This window comes from Agelaius tricolor, unplaced genomic scaffold (genome assembly GCF_023055355.1).
Source record: "Agelaius tricolor isolate 1412-34295 unplaced genomic scaffold, bAgeTri1.0.p SCAF_53, whole genome shotgun sequence".
Lineage (NCBI taxonomy): Eukaryota > Metazoa > Chordata > Aves > Passeriformes > Icteridae > Agelaius > Agelaius tricolor.
The window spans coordinates 1,681,885-1,701,144 of NW_027269313.1; the positions used below are offsets into that span (position 1 = coordinate 1,681,885).

At 38.8% G+C, this 19,260-nt stretch overlaps 1 long non-coding RNA gene and 1 pseudogene across 1 annotated transcript in view; both read right to left on the minus strand.

Moving 5' to 3' along the window:
• The window catches only part of LOC139604584 (uncharacterized), a 186,257-nt gene that overhangs the window by 31,646 nt on the left and 135,351 nt on the right, over positions 1–19,260 (minus strand). The gene's annotated exons all lie outside the window — the stretch shown is intronic.
• On the minus strand, positions 1,566–18,566 carry LOC139604571 (coiled-coil domain-containing protein 171-like; annotated as a pseudogene).

The following is a 19,260-nucleotide window of genomic DNA, read 5'->3' on the forward strand; positions in this document are numbered from 1 at the left end:
AAACAAAACAAGAACAATGAAGTGACTTTATGGAACTGAAACTTTACCAATGTAGAAATTAATCTTCTGCTACTTGATGGCTGTCATGTCTTGTAAAATAATTGTTGATAATCCAAACTATTAGGATTTTCTCTCTTTTTCATATTTCCAATGCCAACCCTAAATATAGTTCATGTTCCACTATTTGGTGCATTTCCATATGAAAGATGCTTCTGTTGAGGATAAGCAATTAAAATTGAGATAATTATAGCCCTATCAATGAACAACCATCATGGCTTGGATACAGAGGTCATAAAAAGTCTCTAGCAGGATGGAATTATATTCTTGTATTGGAAACCACAGACAGATTCTGTTTATTTAATCTCTTTTGTTTATATTCCAAAGGGAGAAATAAAACCTATTAGTTGTGAAGAGTTGCTGTAAGATTGGAGAAAGAGTAGCTTTCTTTGTTGATATTCAGCTGCTATATACAGGAGAAAAAAAATAAAGCCAATTTTAAAGTTACTTCACATTAGAATAACCTTTTCTGGATACATATATATATGGCCACAAGGAATGATCTCTACTGAAATGCCCAAAATAGATTGGGGCAGGATGAAAAGGGCAAGCTTTCTGGAACAAATCTTTCTGCAGGTGACACCTGCTTTGATCAACTCATACCAAATAACAGTTGTCATTTTAATTAGCTTGTTAAACATTTCATTGATGACCATACAAATTGCATTATTTCCCTGGTGCATAAAACCCTTAAAGCTTCTTAGATACTGTTGTTCAGAGGTTGAATGATCCCAGGTATGATGAGAAATTTTAATTAACTAAAATTTTTTTAGATCCTAGCCATGGAACAACAATATTCATAACACATACTTCATACTATGAAAAGTATTAGACAACAAAGTCTGCAAAGACTTATTTTTTTCATATGGCGTAAGAATTGATGAGTAATAAGCTCCTTCAAGTCAAGGGGGCTCCTTTTGACCACCAGTCTTTTCAAGACCAGTGCCTGAGCCTTTTCTGCCACTCCAGGTTATGGTGCAAGTGGTGTGGGGATTAGGTCTAAATCCAAAACTCCCTGAAATCAGCTGGAAGATCTATCTTGTACCACAGGAAAGGCGAGATCCAAAATGGGTTTCAGTCCCTTTGGCAGTGAAGACCTGTCCCCTAGCTGATGCTTCTGTATTTACTATAAATAAATTGTATCTGCCTATAAAAAGTTGGCGTGGAAACACAGAGACCAAACAATCATTTCTTAAATAAACAGAACTTTAAGGATGTGCCAAAGAGATCTTGTCAGATCAGTTAGATAGCACAGGTATTTTGTTTGCCAGTTCTTTCAGCACCCAGAATTTGAAGCACTACTATGGGATAACTGCATAAAATGTATGACCTAATATTTTGAACTAACACTTTTGGTTTTAGAAGACTATCCCTGAATTTCACAATAAAAGAGACAGATGTACTTTTCTCTTCTAACCTTACGCTGTCCAGGGAAGTAAAGCCCTGCCCATGGAAGTAGGAATTTCAATTTTTGTTCATTTTAAGTGACATCCCCCTGGCCCCAGGGCTCACTTTACTCCCTGTTCAAGGGCACATTCTGCCTCCTCGAGAGTCTCCCACAGCCACTTCTGGTCCTGCTCCATGTCTTTCAGGAGTTCCTCCTGTTGATCCAGAACTTGGTCTCTTTTCCTCAGCTCCTCCGCTGTATCAGGGAGGCCCTGCCAGCAGACAGAGAGCAGAGTTACTCTGTCGCCCAAAGAAACTTCACTTTATGCCACTGGCTACTGACCAACGTGGAAGACAAATTGATTGTGAAGTACATTTGGACCACTGCATCCTAAGGTTTTATGAATTTCCTAGCAAAAGCATTACTGACTCAGAACGCCCCTAGTTTTTAGTATATTTGCTATATATAAATGTGCTTTAGAATGCAAAATGATTGTAGGCAAAAAAAACCCCAAAACAAACCCCCATTGAAGACTTTTTCTTAAACTGTTAAAAAAAAACAGCTTAAAAAATTTTAAAAAGGAGTCTTTGAAGTGTTTTCTCAGTAGCCTAAAGTTCCAGCAGACTGAGTAGTGCGTGTGTATTTACTCCTGTTATTTTATTTACACAAGGACTGCGCTATTTGGCTTCTTTCATGAAAGGTAATACTCTGGTGACTGTTCCAGAAGAATTATCTTACCGTCGGAGATATGTGGCTTTTACTTAGCTCAGTAAATGAGTGTGATTCCAGTCTATTGCTCAGCTCCTGAACCCGTCGCTGCTGTTCTTGTAAAAGTAATTGTGCCTCATGCTCACGCTGCAAAGCATTTTGTAACTCTTCCTGTACATTGTCTTGGTTGATTTTCTGGAAAGAGAAACAAGTTGTGCCTGATTCTGTAACTATATTCAGTGGTTTCCCTACCATTGAGTGAGTTCCACTTGCACACATATCAAATTCTAAAATAAACGCATGCTTATGATTAGTATTGAGGTTTTTTTAACATGAAGACATCACTGACCAATAAGATGACAGACCAGTTAATTGCTGCATTTTTTATAAAGAACATTCATGTAAAGTCTTGGCATTCATTATTCTATTCTAATTAGCACCGTGGGATGCAAAACTTCAGTATTTAGAAGGAAAAATATGCAGATCAATGTTCAGAATTTTAGTGGAGAGCTTCTTAACCCTTGTAAACATCTTTGTGGACTGTTCTACCTGTCCAAAAACTGTTCCAGAAAGAAATAATTCTTCAAAGAAAGCTGTCATCTGCATTTCAACTACAATCTAATATGTGATAATTTTCATCTAACAGTCCAAAACCACTAAGGCCATAAAACCTGTTAAGAACAAAACTGAAGATGATTAGAGATTTTTGAGTTAAAAATAAAAATCCATTTCACTAGCTAAGAATAGGAAGGACAATGGGTGAGACATCATCTAGCAGATATTCCTTGCTTAGAAGTGTTTGGATTGGGACACCCTGACAGGTTCTACCAACTAGGCTTCAGGTTAGGGAACCCACAGTGTCTCGGTAAGTCAATCAGCAACAGCAAAAGACTCAGGGGAATTTTGTGCTACTGAGAATATAGACAAAAGCTTTTCCTCCCCCTGCCATAAAGTTACTTCTTCAGGGAAACAGACCCGCTAAAATTTGTATTGTATTTATTATAACATTCATCAACATCCATACAGAGTTTCAACTGCTATCTTTATATTTCATTAACATTCCTATTGAATACCCCCATTCCCACTGACTTTATTCTGTTGAAGTGAAATCTTCTTTTAGGATACATAAATCAGATCAACATTTCCAACAAATGATAGAACCTGGATTGCTGAAGACCAAACTCTAATTTATACAGGATACCTCCTTCTACAAATCAAAAGATAACTCCAGTGGAAAAGGGATATTTCTAAATAAATCTGTCTTTTGGTTTAGTGACATTTCCAGGCAAGGTTTGTTGTACCGTGTTCGGTTAAAGTTGGACTGTTCTGTTCCCCCCTTGTTTGACAATGGTTCTGCCCCGGTTCTCCCTCCCATCCCTGTTAGTGTCTGTCACCCTAACTCCATCCCAGTTGGTATTGTATCCTTTAAAACTCCTCCCCGGTTTCCCCAGAAACCAATGTATCCTTTTCTCAACCCCTCCCCGGTGCCCTGCCAGTCACTCTCCATCCCCACCTTTGTTGCTAGAAGTTTCCAGCTGGAGAGTTGGATGATTGGTCCAAGGACCGGGGCCCCTCCTCAGTATTGTCCCCATTGGTGTTTTCCCTGTGTCAGTCCTTCGGATCCCACTCCCCACTGTGTCTCTATTGGTCCTAGGTCTGGCACCTCCCTTACCTCCTCCAGCTTTTAAAAACCGCTGTAAATCCCCTCCTCCCCGTCTTCTCCTGCTGGTTCCCCTGGGATTCCCTAAACCCTGGATAAAACCGCAGTTGGAGTCTGCCCTCTTATTGCGCTGGTTGCAGCTTCAATACGGTCTCGTCCTGCACAAGGCAACGCTGACAGCCGCAAGCTGGGCGTTGGCCTTAGGCGCTGTCCCGAAGCTGAGCTATGGGGACAAGTGCCCCCTGTGCTGCTAGCGGTGCTGGTCGGCTAGCTGGACGTCTTTCTCACGGCCGCACTGCTGCAAAGGTTTCTGGAAAATTCTGTTGAAAGGAAATCAATTTTATGCTTGTTTTCCAAAAGAACACAAATCAAAAAATGTGTAGAAAGGAGAATCTCTTTTAAGCAAGAGAGCCTCCAAGTCAAATGCACTTACTTGCTGAACTTCACTTAATTGGCTCTGCAGTCTGTGGGGTTTTTCAGCATCTTTTTGCAGCTCGGTGAAAGCCCATCTGCATGCTGCAAGCTGCAGGCGCAGTGAGTGGGACTCTATCTCTGCTGCATGAAGCCTTTGTGAAAATTCAAATATTTCTTGCTGCAAAGTTGCTATGTTTCTCTGTCAGCAAACAGAAACAAGTTGATGGGCTATAAAATGTGCTATTTTAGCAATCAAATAAATAAGACTTAAGACTCAAGAAAAAGAAAACATAATTTTTTCCTCCAGCTCTAAAAGACATACACAAGGACAAAAGTTTGAACCTGTCACCTACCAAGGGTTACTGCAAATTCTGTTTACAAGGAACTACTCTTTTCACCTAAGGTTTACTATGAAGATGATTAGAGAAAGAGTTTATCCTTTCATTTTGGTTAAAGGGAAGAAGGTTATCTTTACTGAAAGAAAGGATGGTAAACATGAGAAAGTAGAAAATAATAATAAAAAGTAACCTTAACATTTACATCAAGCCAAAAAGCAAATTTGTTCTTATAAGCTAATACAGATCTGATAGAACTTGAAAAAAAATTGTTTACTTGGATACACTAAACCTCCTCCAAAAATTCTTTCTCAATAAAAGAAAAGACTCATTCACACCCTAATGTGGGACAAATCAACTTGTGGAGTGTCCATATAGTAGCACTTGACTGTCCTGGACTCATCATCAGCCTGAAACCAAAGAAATGCTGCTATCAAGGGAGCTTCACCGTTGCTGTAAACCTTCTGTTTCCATGGAGGAGGACTGTCAATCTGCTTACTGTGCTGGGCAGTCTGTCATGGAATCCAGCTTCCAGGGCCTGGCATTTACTCTCTGGAGCCCACAAGCCAGCCTCTCTATCAGCGAGTCCCTCTCCAGGTAGGCTCTGCACCCACGAGCGTTCCCTTGAACTGTCTCCATCAGAACGCTCCATCAGTTGTGCAAAGCAGTTCCTGGCTGTGCCGATCAGCGAGTTACTAGAAAGCCAGAGCTCTGAATCTTGAAGAAAAAAACAACACAAAGCAAACATCGAGCAGGTTATTAGTTCCCGTTTCTTGTAAGATCATGTTCTTTTTCACTTCTACAGGATGGAAGCTGTAAATATTCTGAAACACAGAATGCTGAATCTGAACCAGTGTTCCAACTTTGCTTTTAAAGGATATGAATTCAATTTCTTGACAACAGCATGATCAAAGAAGAAAGGGCCTGAAAGTGAATCCAAACCCATTTGATTCAATGGCAACTTTGATACCAATTTAGGGTTTAGGCTTCTGGAAAATGCATCATCTTGTCTTTGTCCTGTTATTTCCCTTTATTCACATACATTATCCCTCTTCTAAGATCCTTTCTTCTGGGACAAAAATGTGGGGATTCTAAAAGTAGAGATTAATAAAGAACCAGGGATGGCAGCAATGCAGATGAACCAAGGGAACCTGTATCAGTTCTCACTGTAAATAAATTCCAGAAACACTCTCCAGCCTTCAGCTTCCATGACTCTATATACTGAAAGGATAAAATATCCTATCAGCTGCTTAAGAAAATGAATCTGTTCCAACAGAAATGTGATCATTCAGAGAATGTAGAGAAGAGGAACTATTTTACCCTGTAATCAAATTACTCTTTCAGGGAAACAGCCCCACTACAATTTGTATTGACTAGCTCAGGATATAACCTCTAGTCAAAGGCGTCTATCATAAATATCAGAAATATCTCTTCAGAGCTATGATCCAGAAGAGTTTAGATAAAATCATAAAAATGGAAATGATATGACCACCCTGACTTACTTATTTTTTAACTATATTTCTGCTACAACAATATACAGTTAAAATTACCTTGGTTGCTGAGAACACCCTGCAGTTCTGAGATGGAACTGATTATTGCGGTATAGAGGTTAGAGCTAGACAACCAGTGAAGTGCTTCAATCCAGTCAACTCCTTCCTCTCCAAAACCTGTGAAACAGAATTGCAGCTAGCAGGATAAGTAAATCAGTAAACTATGGCACACTGCTGCCTCCAGCTGTTTCAGAAATTAACCAAAAATAAGCATATAAACAAGAAATTAGTCAGGACAATTTTGACTTTTTTAAGCGTGCTTTCAGAATGACTCAAAAAAAAAAAGTCTAATTTTCTAATTTGGAAAACATTTTTAAAACCATTTATCATTGTAGAGGGAAATCTAAACTGGTCTGGCAACAGAAAGGGGCAATCTAGACATAATCTCGAAAGAAAATTTTGAAATCCTATGCTAATATTTTACCTGAATCAGAAAGCAATTTTTGTGGATTTTTAGGAAATAAATATGAAAAATTATTTTTAAAAAAAGAGGAAATACCTTTTCCAAAAAAAAAAAAAAGAGGAACATTGCAAGATATTTACCACAGAGAAGATGCTGTAGCATCTAATTCTGAAATCCATAACACAAATATCAAAACCACCAGATAGTGTTGAGTTCATGTGCATAATTGCAATTTTACCTGCAATGTTTAACATAAGACTGGGCATTTCCTCTTAGATTGAAATCAATTCGTCAAGCAATATAAAAACATAAATCTGTAAATAACATTTGTCAAAATGTCATTAAATATGTCTTTATGCCCCAGCAAGAAAAATATTATTCCTCTTTGTTATTCCCTAAGCGTGTAATTTGATGTAACTCTTTAAGAACGTTTCACTTACCTGGCACAGGATGCCTGCCTCTGGATTCTCCCAGACAAACTTGAATTCCAGGGCTTCCTCTGCATCCATCTGTCCAGACGAAAAAGGTACAAGAATATCGGGCCAGAGCCCTCAGCCTGTTAGCAGCCAGAACTGCGATCACGGCTCTTCGGAACACATAAACCAGGTTCTTGGCTCTTCTCTGCCTCAGCCTGCCTTCGTCCTGGTTTCTTTCCACCACAGCAGGGAGAGCATAAAGGAGGCTGACGATCTTGTGGTTCAGGAGTTGGTGCTGGTTCACCTGTTCCTGGAGAATGTCTCTTTGGCAAGACGTGGCGCACAGTCGGCCCTAGAGAGAGCACAGGGCCCCTGACAGCAGCGCACAGGCTGCCAGCAGGGATGAGCGTGCCTTGAAAGCATCTAATAATGAATTTTTCAAGGAATTGTTTTCCTGGGCCAGTTTGTCAGAGAGTTGTTCAAGGCCATAGAGTTTTTGCCTCTTTTTCTGCACCGTTTCTTCACATTCCTGTGACAGAAACAAACCAAACAATAATGGAAGAAACAATAACTATGTGGTTTTTACCTAGACAAGAATGAAAAGAAAATTTAGCTTTGCCATTCAAAGGATGCATTAAAGGAGCAAAAGTTGCTAGTAATAATCGTGATGAAAGTATCTCTTCTAGTAAGCAATTACAGAATTAGATGTCTGAAACAAAAACAGTGGTAGGAGGGAAATTTACACGATCATCAACTGCAAATGGACTCCTGATTTCTGAAAACAATCCACCAACACCATGACAGCTCACAGAAGTCCAACACCACCTCTCTGCCCACAAGACAGTTTTAGGAATTGACTTAACAATAGTAATAACATCCTCCAATTTCAGAGAGAACACTGCTGTAGCGAGCAGAAAGCCCCAGTGTAAGTGAGAGGAAAAACATAAGGAATCCTGGAACATGAAAGTAGACAGATTAAATTTTTCAGCATGCAAAGGCTTCCAGTCCTGAAATCCACATCAAATACAGCATTATTCTGTGAAGTAAGTTGCAGTAACTCACAAATAACAAGGGACATCTATTTCCTTTATTCACAACGCTTTTAATTGAAACAGGTGCGAAGGAGTGTGATGATAAAGACAGTAAATGGTGGTTGTGGAAGAACAGGGAACATTCTGGATTGCAAATAACTCATCTAGCAAGGAGTGACAGTTTCACACTTTTAGGCCACTCCTCACTGTAGTATCAGAAAAACAGAGGTGCTTAACACTGTTGAAATCTACCACTGCTCTTAGGGTCAGTACATATGTAACTAAATTTATCCCCAGGTTTATCCATATGATTGTTATTCTATACAATCTCTGCAAATGATGCTGCTGAAAAAGTAGCTGCTGCCCTCAGTAATTCTCAAAACAAGCCAATTTGATCTTACAGCTTTAACATTCTCAGAAAAAGAATCTGCCATCTGTAGGTGAAATCAGGCTTCTCAGCTGGGCCTGCAGACTAAATTCTCTTCAACAAATGCTTCATCAAACTAATTTATTTCTTATTTAAGTGATGTTAATATTAGCACAGGGATGGGTTGGCTTGTTGTTTGGTTTTGGATTTTTTTAAACTTTAAATGTCTACTAAAATTCCCAAATGACCTTTAACTGCTAAGAGGCTTCAACTATTGAAATAATCCATTCAATTTTTAAAGAAAAAACAATTAGAAGTTCACAGTACCATACCTGTGATCTTGCATGAACTTCTGCAAGGACGTTTGAGTACTGCTGTTCAGGATACTGCTTTTCTTTCTGCCACCAGTGTTCCTATACTTTTAACTGTTCAGACATTTTCTCCAAAGCCTCCTCCTGGTTCTGCTGAAGGTCGTTCATAGTGTCAGTCTTGTGCTTGCAAATATATTCTAGGTGAGATATCTGTGTGACAAGCATTTAAGAAGAAATTATTATTTACCTTTTCACTTCAGGTTAAGCACAGCCTATTCCAGCATCAAATCTAAACTGCAGTTTTTTCAATATTTTTATTAAAACTAAGTAAAACCCTTCTAATGGCAGATGAATTATTTGGTTCTGAAAGCAAAACTGAAATGTATTTTGAAACAAAGTATTTTATTTGGTTTCAGTTTTGCTATCCTTCTACCACCTTGCAGAGATATTTGTCACCCTCTTTGCAGGAAACCTGAGCCAGACACTTCATAGATTTTTTTTTTAATGATTGTATTAAATTTTAGGAAATTAGTAATCCAAGTATATCCTTTAGAAGTTTGTGATGATTGCAAACAATAATTAAAGCACAGCCTTTAATTTTTTGTTTGTTTGTTTGTGGTTTTTGGTTTTTTTCTTTTGTTGAAAAGCCAAGAGATTCCAGCTTATTATTAAGTTTTAAAACAATTTCAGGGAATTCTAGCACAGAGAATTTTTTCCTTACAAGTAGCTCATAAGTTGAGGATGTATTTTCAACAAACATGAAGGGATTCACTCTTGTGCTTGAACACTGCACCTCATGCAAGCTAAATGGAGGAATGAACCAAGCCAGCAATGATCCTCAAATGCACACACCTGAACTTTCTGTTCCTAGAAAATATCAAGATACTTCCAGATAGACCACACTGAATGTGTGGAAAAAAAGTTTTTTCAGCCCAGTCTAAAATCCCAGAAAAGCTGCTAAGTACATGAGAAGAGCCCTAGAGACCTCATAATCAGTCTCAATAACAAGGCCTAACTAAAAAGCAAGCAACAATAAGACACAAGCCCTACAAATGCTGCCAGCAGTGTTCACCTTCCCTTCCCTTTCCTCATCTACTTCAAAAGAGAAATAAACCAGAACACAAAGTGATACCCTAAAGAGCTCTTCAGGCATAGCTTAGTCTCTGGAGCCAGCTGAGTTATTTTAAAAGGGGCTTTTTCCTTCATAAAAGCAGAAGGTTTTCTGGGGAGAAAGGCCATGTAAGCTCACTTGCTTTAAAACCACTCAGAAAAGTACAACTCTTCCTTCATGCAGATCCTGACATGTTTTATAATAGGTATTTCTGTTGTGTTTCTGAATAAAAATGTCATAATCCAAAGTTACAATTCAACAAAAAAACCCCACACTGGCATTCTTTCAAGTAGTACAACTGAATCATAAACACATAATTAAAAGGTGATATTCCTGGAGAAAGTGTATTTTGCCTCTGGATTATGGTAAAAGAAAGACTTGATTTATGACTGTAAATGACTATGTTCAGAGAATTTCTTCATCAGTAAGATGAATTTATTATCTTTTAATTAGGTCCCTGTGGCTACTATCAGATTGTCCTTTCAGAATATCCTGCACAGAAGGTGGAGCTGAGAGACTTGATGCACACTCCAGTCACATCTAAATGCCCCTGGCAACAAAGTGAGCAGTGGACAAGCCAGAATTAATGGTGCTCATTTGTTAGTGTCCAAATCCTTTTGGGGGGATGAATATCAGTCCTTTTTAACGAGACTGCAGTGTGAGCAAATGTCACTGAGCTCAGCAGAGGCAGCTGATGCCTGGGGACACTCACCCTCTGGTTAGCCTTGCTGAAGTTCGAGACCAGGGCTTCAACATTCTCATGCAAGAGGGCACAAAGCTCTGCCCAAGGTAACTCTTCCAGGGGGACGTTTGTCTGTCTGGAAAGCACCTGGGCATTTGCCAGGGTCTGGTATGTGTTCAGGAGGATGGACATCTCCCTCTGGAACACAAAGAAAAAAATTAATTGCTGTAGCTGGGCAATGTTCAAATCAAAAGAGATGCATCCTATGTGTGGTAGCAGAGCTGCCTGCAGCTGAAAAGGAGCCCTCAAGGCTCCTTCTCACAGCTTCACAAAATTCCTCAGTTCATTTCTAATAATTGCAGCCATAATATTGCCTGATATTACAGCAGAGTAAGAAAAGAGATTTCCCAAAATTTATCTAATTAGACACAGTATGTAAATAAAGTATGTGAGTAAATCCCAGTCCTGTGGGGGCCACAACCAAGACCTGGCACAGATAAAAATTTCCATGCTCTTAGTGGATGCAATTCATTCACTCATGTTAATACCTTGAGGTGCCTCCAAATTGTGCCCCAACACTTGCACAGCACACAGAAAACTGTCCAGTTGGCCTGGCAGCACAACACACTCTAAATTCCTTTAAAAACTTGTTTTGCATGGATTAGATATGATTAAACAGCTGGCCAAAATGGGCCTACAGCTCCATCAGTCAAACTCCACAAGGCATGCCTCATTTATTTACAGTGATTTTAATCAGTGGTATATGAAATTGATTCAGATTATAAATAAATTTCAACAACAACATGCAGTAGAAATTCAATTCTTCATACTTTTAGTACATACAAGGGCCTTAGAAACTTTTTAAGCTAAGATAATAGAAAGCTGTTTCTCAAATGCTGTCTTAGTACAGTCAGAGATCAAGATAAGATTATCCAACTGGAGTGGAAAGAGCATATTCAGGAAGCATAAAAATGGTATAAAATATGAAAAAATACTGTACAGGTCAGGAAAGCAGGAAGGGAAAATGAAGGGAAGAGAACACACTGACATTTTTACCCAATTTAAGTATGGGTGTAGCAAAGACCAACAGCAATATATTAAATGTTATCTATACTTAGGTTCTGCTACAGTCTTCTGCTTTTTCATTTTGGGCAGCAAAACCACAGCTATCTCAATGGAGTAAACAGGATCACATACAGGCACTTCTGCTTCCCAAACAAATACAAACAGCTTTGGGAAAAATGCAAAGCCATCCAAGGCAATAAATACCTGATCTCATAAGGCAACCACTAATACAACTCTTCCAAAAATGAATATTTTATCACCTGCTCAGGACAGTCTTGTGGTTTGAAATCCTTTGAGTAAAATAATTAAAACAACCAGCTCTATGAATATGACAGTGAGACAATTATTATTAGTTTTTAACCTTTCAATAACGTAACATTAATTTTGAGTCTGCCATTAAATACTGTTTCCATTACCAGAAATCTTGATCATGAATGGAATCTTGTCCATAGTTCTTGTCATGTCATATGTTTTACTAAGGAATACAAATAAAAAGGAAAACTCCTACCACAGCAACAGCTAGCAAGCACTTCACGTTTGGAAGCACGTTTGGAAGCAAGCACTTCAGTAGAATATTTTCAGCTTGCAATTGTGTTTTGTAGTTAGAAATAGCAATCATTAATGCCTGTAGTTAGGGCAGACAGTTGCTTTTCTCTGTATGTATTCCTTTTGTGCCTGATGAAATGACTTTTTCAGGCTAAGTAGTCCAGCAAATGTCTTTTAATACATTAATGCTTGCATGGAAGAAGCTGTTATTCTCCCAGAAAGAAAAAAGAGGATCCTGATTTTATTTGCCTCCAGTTTATGAATGACAGATCTGCCTGGGCAGTGGACAGCACTAAGACAAAGTGTGGACTAACTCCATCAAGTGAACAAAAGACACCCACAAATCTGAAGACTCTCTGATGCAGGTCTCTGCTCCTGTCCACAGGGAACAGACCTCATGCACCTTCCATGCTCAGAGCTCTGACAGAGAAAGAGGAGAAGTTTGCAAGCCACTATCAAAAAAAAAAAATGTATATTGCTAAGAGTAGAAAGAGAGCAAATGTAACCACACAATGAAAGGAGAGATTTTCTAAACATGCTGACAACTTTCCTTTGTCCCTGCTGCTATGCAAAAAGATGGCAAAATTGTTATTCAAGGTGTAGCTGGGTAAAGAGAGTAGAAAAGCCCAAAGTGGTCATATAAAAGGAGAAAGTGTTCAGAAAATAATCCAGCAAAATACATCCAATGTGCCAAATCCACAGCAAAACAAGTAAAAAACAAAACAACAACAAAAAATCCTCTCTGCTTTTCCACCTGAAAGCTTGAAACAATTTTCAAGCAATTTTTACAGTCAAATACTTGCACTAAAACTAAAAGGGTGTATGAAATAGAAATAAACATTTCTACAATGATAGCTAATGAAACTTGACAAAAAAGTTAGGTAGAAAGAACATTCTTCACATGAAATGATCATCAATATCTACAAAATGCCTTAATTAGGAATGCCAGTACATCCTTGTGGAAGGGGCTAACAGCGGGCCTGTTAGCTAAAGGAGCGAGAAGAAGCTGAGAAGTAAGAAGAAACTGATAAAGAGCTCTCTCCAAAGCTGTAGCCAAGGAGACCGAGGGAAGAAAAATAGAAGAACTTTGCAGCTAGATGAAACATTTTTAGAAAGTTAATTAAGTCACCATAACTTTTCACCAATAGTATTACGTTGATTTCTTGTAACCAATAGTAAAGATAGAAGAAAAATAAACAATTGAAAAGTGTATAAAAATCAGCCATATTCAATAATAAAGTGTTGCCAACTGAGACTGCTTGTAGTCTCTGCTTTATGTCGTGACCGCCTCGACAGTGACACATCCTACCCATACTTAAAAAATATTTTCAAATTAGCTTCTCCAAGGCATTGGTTACATTTATTCATGTAGTAAATTTTTTTAAAGGTAACATAATAACGACAAGGGTGAGAGAATGGCAGAATTCTTCTACAGCTCAGCGCAGCAAATGCAGCAAATCCTCACCTCAGTAAATGTTTTGACAGTATGTTTTAAAAAACCTAAGCAATGTGTGCTATAGATGATTAATCCAATATTTCTGGGTGGGATGTGCCTGGCCCCATCTGACCCTTGCTGCTGGACCAAAGGCGGCAGCTGTGGTGTTTCACCTCAGAGATACCTTTGGCCGGCTGGGTGCTGCAGCTGCGCACTCGCAACAAATCCAGGCATAGTAGAAACTCAGTCTACCTCTGGTGGAAAAGGTTCAGGCGACGGTGAAGAGAAAGGAGAGGATTCTATCGTAGAGTTTTAATCCAGAGTTTTATTCCAGGATGGTAGACCTCTGAAAGAGCTCCCAGTAGAATCCCAACCGCATGGTCCCGTCTCCTTTTAAGCCCCGGGGACAGGGGGAGGGGAAGGGACAGGTGAGGCACCAACCAGGTGTGAGGAGGGGAAGGCTCAAGGGATACAGACACTTGGACAGGCCAATAAGCCCGGACCTGAGGGGCATCTTTTGAACTTCTGCCAACCACACCATGACCCTGCTGGAATGTTAAGATTGATGGACAGCTCTCAGCAGGAGGGCAAAAGGGGAAAGGAAAGGTTGGCACACCTGAGGGGTTGGGATAGGTGAAACAGGAAGTGGCATCACACTGCAACAGTGTGCCACATTTTTTCCCTACTATTGAGCTTTTTTTCCAATTTACTATTTCCTGTGGAGGCTCTTTTGCCTTACTATTGAGCCTTCATGCAGGCTGAAGCTGTCTGGAGGAGCCACTACTGTTGCATTGGAATCTTGAGCTCTCTTCCTTTCCTCAACCTGGTCTTTCCATTGCACACCGGAGGATAAACGCTGTCTTCGTGAACTGGAAAGTTTCCACAAAAAAGATACTTTAACCAAAATTGCTTTTGTCAAATGCCCTGTGTTCTTTTAAAGGATAATCAATGGATTTGGCAGATACTACTTCAGCACATCACATGGATTCTGAAGCTGCTTCCTTTTCTGAATTGAATGAAGAAATTTATATTCCTTCTAAGAAAGATTTTTCAAGAGGTAATATTTTCAGTTACCAAGCCTCGTGACATGCAATTCATAAGATTATTTGGATGTGGCCTCAAAGTTACATATAACAAACAGAATTTTTCCTATTTTAATTAACTCAACAGCTGTCTTCAGAGAGACCATGTCACATCTTGCATCATCAATGCTGATTTTAAGTACAGTTCTTGCTCTTAAGGTTTTCACATGCCTGACTCTACTGCGTCTGTGCTTTTAAAGCAAACTGCCCAGAATTTTAATCTGTTCTTGTACTGTGTCAGTCAGGAAAACAGATCTATCAAGAGCCTGGCATGACTAAACAGGCAGCTGAAGAGGAAACTCCAAGGCCAAACAATAGCATAAAGGACACAGAAGTACAGAGAGAGAATCCAAGGAAGAATTTTAAAAGATTGCCTGAGTATTTAGGCACAGTGTCAGGAAAACCAAAAGCTTGCTTCAAATTGATGTTTGCAAAGGATGACAAAGGCTTTTCCAGCTCAAGTTTTAAGTATCTTACTAAAAAACATCTCTATCACCATGAATCTTGTATGAGTTGCTCAGGCCACAAACTTCCTCTCTTGTAGGAAAAACCAGTTTCTTTCATTCTCCACTACTACTTGTGTAAGTCAACATAAACACCTGTGTATACAGAGCCATATAGCTCTAGGCTGAAAGAGAGCTCACCCAAGTTCTGCTACCACAGGCACTGCAGACTGTGCTGGCCAGGAAACATTCCAAGAGATTTCCTCTGCTCTCACACTTCTCAATATTTTTTACCAATTAAAGCTTTCTACAGCTATTCAAAAGTTGAAAACAAAGATTATCCACTATAAATGATACACTTGAACTTCTTGACGGGAGTCTTAGAGATCCAACTGGCTCACTGAAGTGGAAAACAATGTTTTCATAATAATATCAGTGTATATAGAAAAGCCATTTTTCTAGACCCGCTGGATATCTTTTCCTACACTCACCCCAACCACTGCTGCAGGCTGGACCTAACCATAACTATGATTTTCAAAATTTTTGGTTTGGCAAATAAACTGTAACAAGCTAGTTATTATCTGTACCATTCACAATACCTTTGGTTACTGATATGGGCCTGTTATTAATGGACTGCCAGGTTCTGAACCTTTAGTTTGGTTTGGCACATTGCACCAGATTTTCTGCTGACTGAAAAATGCAGGGACTGTAAACTGCGAGTTGTACTGAGGCTGTCTACTGCCATCTTGCAATGGCTTTAAAAGGAAACTTAGGCTTTTTTCCCTGTCTCAAGTGCATTTTACTGGCTCTCTGAAATCTTCCCTTGCTATCCCTTCTGGAAAATCTTCTCTCCTGCCGCATTGCTCTTCATTCAAAATGCTTTCGAGTTCTTGAATTCTCAACTACCAAGTGATAAGACAGCAGTTAAAGGAAGTTAGGAAAGACTACCATGGTCTTGAATGCTGTTCACTGTTCTGTTCTGCTTTTTATAGGTGAATATCTTCTATTAATTCTATATGGAATTAGAAAGCATTTAACACACATAAAAATGGATTAATACATAGAGTTCAAAACAGAAAGAAATAGATATGTTGACCAAAAGCACATTTTGTTCTCCTTGCATGGTGTTTGGATTTTCCTGTTTTCCATTATTTATAATACTGAAGTTTTCCAGGGGAATTCTATTCATGAAGTAGAGTCATAAAAGGGTGGGATTAACAGTAAAAGCTACACTTGCACTCAGAGCAAAGCTCATGTGGAGCTTTGTACATAAACAAGGAAGAAAAACTTCTGAGCTCTTCACCCATAAAAGATAAATCTCTAACTTCACGGAATGTTACTTTTCCAGCTCCTTTGTATGTTGTAAAAGTAGAGAGGGAATAAAAGAACCTGAATCATCACAATTTATTTAATCATCACTTCAGAAATCCAAGTGCCTGTACTTAGAGAAGGTCATAAGAAAATAATTGACTGAAGAAGTGGCAATGCTTGTTTGCGTTCCTCAGGAAACCAGAAAAAAAATATGAAATTCCCTTTTGTTTTCTCACTTAGTTCTTCAAAAATCCACTAGGAAGGCTTCGTTAGTCAGTACAAGATCACTCAACAATCATCTTACAGGATTTTTCACTTTTTTTTTTTAATAAACCCTAATTGCTTCAATGGATCAAACCCTGTGTGACACAGTTTAGTAATACAAAAATTTAATATTCAAGTATGCATATCGCATTTTTTCATATATTCAAACTTTTCTGGTAACAGCAGATGTAATAGAAGAAATGTATTCTGAATAGTTACATTTGGAAGTGCAGTCTCAGGATGCATTAATATCTCACACCTAGAGAAGCTGGGTGAATGCACTCTATCTGAAATTACCTAAGTGCCCATTCCAAAGATATAGGACAGAATATTTTAGCAGTTTAACTACTGTGAAACATTTCCTTTTCCCTCACTCTTTCAATGCTCCTTTGAATTGTTAAACATAAGAATGTGACATTTTATTTGACTATTGATTCTATGAACTTGATGGTTCCCTGGAAATCAAGGAGATATTTTTCTATTACCTTTTACAGTCTTGACAATCATTACAAAAAATCTACTCAGTGTTTCCCCTGGAGCAAGGAAGTCTTAACATTTTTGGAAGATTGCACCTTTACAAGTTCATCTTCTATTTTACTGCAAACTTCTACCAAATATTTAATCAAAAGTTTACCTGCATGACTTCTGTAGTGTATTTACATTCTACGTGTGCTCGTCTTGCTGCTGCAGCATCATCCTCCAGTTCCTTTGTTTTCACTGCAGCTGCCTAAAAGGAAGTACATTTAAAAAATATCTAAGTCCAGAAAGATGATAACATCATGCAAAGACAACTTAATTTCTTCAGTTTATTAGGGCTCCATAAACCAACCTGTGGTATCTGAACTACTTGCACTTTGGAACTGTGAAAACTCATGTCAATAAATAAATAAAAGGAAACAATTACATATCCAGGATATTAAAGTCATATTTTCTATTTAGTTAAAGAAATTGATGTAGGATTATGTTCTTGCTACAGTTTTTATAGTCACAGATACCTGTCTCTACATAAAGGCCTGGACATGGTATTTCAGTTGAAAAAATGGTTTTAGCAGAAGCAGTAACTGCAGAGCCTCTATAATAGAAATTCCCAGGAAATTTCAACTACATTGTTTCCTTTCAAAAGCATCATCTCACTTTGACTGATGATTGATTTGAAAAGAACAATACACCCCAAAATGACTTCTGCCTTCAAGTGATGCCAGAAAGATGAAGAAAAGGACATTCATATGAAAAGTAATTTAAGACACTCAAGGTTACACAGATACAAGTCAAGTCATTGATTTTGGACAGCTAAAGCAAAGGAGCAAGCATGTGAGACTGAATCCTAACTCTAAGCACTTCAGTTAGGGAAACGTTAACTGAAAAATAAATAAATACATAAAATGAACATACGAGCTGTTGGCAATAAATGTAAGCTCTGTATTAGCTCACTCATTCACAAAAGGAAATAATTGAGAAACAGAGATCTGTGGAAGGCCTATTAAAGAGAAAGTCACAGCACAGAGCTTACCAAACCCACTCCACAAAAGCATCAGCCAAAAGGCTTAAGCTTTGCCTCCTCCCACAAGATCTATCTGCTTAAGATGCTGCAATAAAAAATAAAAAAATCACAAATCCTGTGCAAATACTCCCTCTGTACCCATATTGCTAAGAGTACTTTCCCAGTGAAATAACCCCCTTTCCATCTGCAGTTCAAACACCACTCTCAGGTCAGGCTCGCAGCATTCACCTGTGAATCCACCTTTCCTGCCAAGTGATGCTCTGCATTTTGTTAATCAAACACGGGGCACTCATAGCCTAACTCAGAGGTTTCACCCCTCAGAAATGAAACTGCTCAGTTGTGCCAGTGCTTGCTGAGGCTCCCAGCAGCAGGCAGAAAGCTTTACCTCCAGTTCTTGGAGGAGCCTCTCCTGCCGTTTATTCATGATTTCCAGACAGGCGGCCTGGAGCTTCAGCACCTTGGTGCAGCCACTGTGCTCTGCCTCCATATCCTTCAACTTCTTGGCAATGCTTTGCAGGGCAGCATTAGTTTTCTAAAGATAAATAGGTAAAGGAGTAAATCAATACATCAAGAGGCACTTTTTCTAAGATAAAGTATTGCAGTTGAGAGTTCAACTGCAGTTTGAGAGGAATGGAGACTGCATCAGAAGATGATGTTAGAATTTTAAAATCTATGACGCCAGCACCCATCAACAGAAGTGTTTACCCAACAGCAGACGTGCTTTTGATTCACCACCAAGAAATCTGTGTTGGCCCAAAAATCACTGTGAACATGATCTTCTGTGGTAACACTAAAATCAGAGCCAGATCTCCACTGGAAACCTTTCCCTAAAAGAGTACAGCCCTTCCAATCTCTTCTGTCTCCCAGCTCAGTGGCAATGATAGAAACAGAGGTCATTTGGGGAAATTATGCATGGGGACAAAAGTTAATTTTTGTAATGATTTTGATTGCTGAAACTTCAGATGTTTTTAGAAACAGTTAGTCCCACAGACTAAATAATTTTGATTTCTGCTTTTCTGAAAAGCATTTTCTTCTTTCTAGAAACTGAGGTTCAAAACTTATGAAGTCCTCAGTAGAATAAAAGAAGATGGTCCCCACTTCAATTTCTGCATACAGAAATTGAACTCAGCTAGAGGCTGGAAGCATTATTGACATTACTGGACACTGCAGCTCCATGAAGT